General features: G+C 37.7%; 1 pseudogene; it reads left to right on the forward strand.

Annotated features, from left to right (window-relative positions):
- Positions 1-1,638: 1,638 nt before the first annotated feature.
- Positions 1,639-2,536, forward strand: LOC111889769 (uncharacterized; annotated as a pseudogene).
- The last annotated feature ends 548 nt before the right edge of the window (positions 2,537-3,084 follow it).

The raw sequence follows: 3,084 nt of genomic DNA on the forward strand, positions 1-3,084 counted from the left end.
TACTTGACTTTTTAGGCCATTACAAAGAGTTGAAATATCGGGTTGTCACATTCGGCACCAAGCTCACACCATCCTTGGAAAAACCGGCAGTCGATATAACGCTATACCGCCAAATAATTGGTTCCCTGATGTACCTCACAGCTAGCAGACCCGATATAATGTTTTTTGTGTGTTATTGTGCTAGGTTTTAGGCGAATCCTCGTGAACCACACATGCTAGCAGTGAAAAACATACTCTGGTATCTGAAGCGAACCACTTCCCTTGGTCTTTGGTATCCATCAAACTCAGGTTTCTTTGTTCAAGCCTACTCAGATGCAGACCTTGGAGGATGTGGTTTAGATAGGAAAAGCACTACATGAGGATGTCAATTCCTCGACGGATAGTTGGTGAGCTGGCAATCTAAGAAACAAACATGTGTTTCACTGTCTACAGCCGAAGCAGAATATATTGCAGCCGCTTCTTGCACATCTCAAGTGATTTGGATCCAAAGCCAACTTCGGGATTATGGACTCAATATGAAAAAGATCTCACTATATTGTCACTACTAGAAAAACAGCCTTTTACGACGCGCAAAACACGACGCTCTTTGATTTATGTTACGCATTAGAGAGTGACATTAAAAAAGTGTCATCTCTTCAAAAATTTTAAGGATTTATGTCGCGCATTACTGAGTGCCTTTAAATTAGTGTCTGATGTAAAAATATTAAAAACACGGAAGGCACTTGTGCGTCATCTGTGAATGTCGTTTTATATTTTTTTTAAGAAACGCGCGTGTCCGAGGGAAAATGAAATCCCCCAAAATTTTGAACACCCGCCATCCTCCCTGTGTACTCTCTACACCCGCCAAATCGATTTCATTCTCTCCCTTCCTTCTCTCTGCAACCCCTTCCTCTGCGATCGACTTTCACTTCCTTCTCTGTGTAAACCCTAATCAAACATAACGCATTTGCAATGGTAATGTCTTCTTTCACAAAATAGACGATTGAGCGAAGAACTAGGGCTTCTGATGAATCGAACATCACCAACAATGATAGCTACCCATCATAATTTGTTTTTTCTCTCGGACTCCACCATTCCAACATCGCACCACAACAGCGCTTGCATCTGCTGCATCTTCTCCAACATTGGATTCTGGTTCTGGAAAGCGCTTGCATCCACCTTCTCGTCTCTCCCCCTCCACCGTGTTTTCTCTCATCTCTCTCCTCCATAGATGGAGATTGTCGGAGACATGAAGGGAGTAACCGAAGGAAACCCTAAAACTACTCTGATTGCATAAACACTTCTTCTCCTGCGACTTTATGTAAGTCTCTCCTCCATAGAGTATAATTTCTGCTTTCATGTTTTTTCATCTTTAATCTTTCAAACCCCTTTCTTGTTCTTCTTTCAGTGTTAGAATTTATCTGGATTTAGCTCTTTGATTTTATAAGATCTTCATAAATTGTTCGGGTTTCTTGATTTTTGGAACCTGCATGTTTATTTTCCTTCCCAATCTGGGCATTTTTATCTGTGATTAGTAAACAAATTAGGGTTATGATTCTTAAACATCCAATCCTTTTGCCTTTGTTCTTGTTCTTAATGTTTTTCTTTTTTAGAAAATTCCATCGTCTTTAGTTCTTGATCTTGACTTTGAAGACACCCATGTGTTGTTTAGTTGAAATTCAGTTTCAAGATCATGATTCTTCATTAACTAAATCAACTTGTCAATCTTACCCTGAAGTTGCTAGTGCTGGAGAAAATTACCATTTAGCGTTTGAGAGTTGGAATTGAAGATATGGAATGGAATTGAAGCTCATTTAGTTGCAATAATGGTCACATCTGTGATCTGTTATTGCTAGGCAAAATGGGTCCCAATCATCAATTACAACAGCAAGGGTAGTGCCCTATGCTTCTTCAGTTCCAATTGAAGGTTTAGTAAATTAAAGCTTTAACCAAGGTAATCATCTAGGGTATCAAAGTTACTGGGATGCAACATATGCACATGAATTGACAAATTTTCGTGAACATGGGGATGCTGGTGAAGTTTGGTATGCATATCTAATTGACTATGACATATACCTTCTTTGACAAGATGCTTTTTTGTATGACTTTTTAAATTCTTTCTAAAGGTTTGGGGCAGATGTCATGGAAATGGTTGCTTCATGGAAAAAAGGACTATGTGCTGACATTTCACAAAGACATTTACAAATTCAACATAAAATTGATGACTCTGAGTCTGTTAGTCAAGAGGATAAAGATTTAGCAAGATGGAGTGTTCTTGATGTTGGAACAGGCAATGGGCTACTTCTTCAAGAGCTTGCTAAACAGGGGTATAGTATTATACATAATAACACTTATTCCTCCTTTTGGTACGATGATAATTGATAAATCATTCTTTATTACTTTTGATGTTAGTATAAATAGGTTCTCTGATCTCACTGGAATAGATTATAGTGAATGAGCAATTAGCCTTGCTAGAAGCCTTGCTAATCGTGATGAATTTATTGGTATCAAACTATTGGTTGATGATGTTCTTGATTTTTTATTTACTCATATTTAATGTCTATTGGTAAGTTACAATTTGCATTTACTCATATTTAATGTTTTTTATTTTTGATTTTACAGCTCCTGATATACATCGATCCAACAGCACAAAGTTCCAGGGATATGCTTGGTATTGACACTCGAGGTTGAAAACTTCAACGTCATGTCAGGGATAAATATAAATTTATTTCAAGTTTGGTCCATTATACCCTTGGTTGACATTTATAAAAAACTTCCTGGAAGTTACTAAAGAAACAGTCGTTGCCACCTTTGTGCTATTCATCAGGTGTTAAATGGCTTCTACCAACCTTGGACATGGCGGAGTTGGCAGTTCCAGAGTTGTTACTGGCTTGAATTATTTATCTAGTTCAGTTGACTGGCTCGGGAGAGAGATGCTTGAGATGCGACAAGGTAGAACATGATGATGAAAGAGTGAGTGCAAGTTCCTTTTCCCTTATCATAACTTTTCTTATATATCATTCATAAAATTCTTATATATCATCAGTTGTTATTGATAATCTGTTCATGTTGGATTTATATTGCAGGAAAGTGAACCAGAGATAG

This window comes from Lactuca sativa, chromosome 9, assembly GCF_002870075.4.
Source record: "Lactuca sativa cultivar Salinas chromosome 9, Lsat_Salinas_v11, whole genome shotgun sequence".
Classification (NCBI taxonomy): domain Eukaryota; kingdom Viridiplantae; phylum Streptophyta; class Magnoliopsida; order Asterales; family Asteraceae; genus Lactuca; species Lactuca sativa.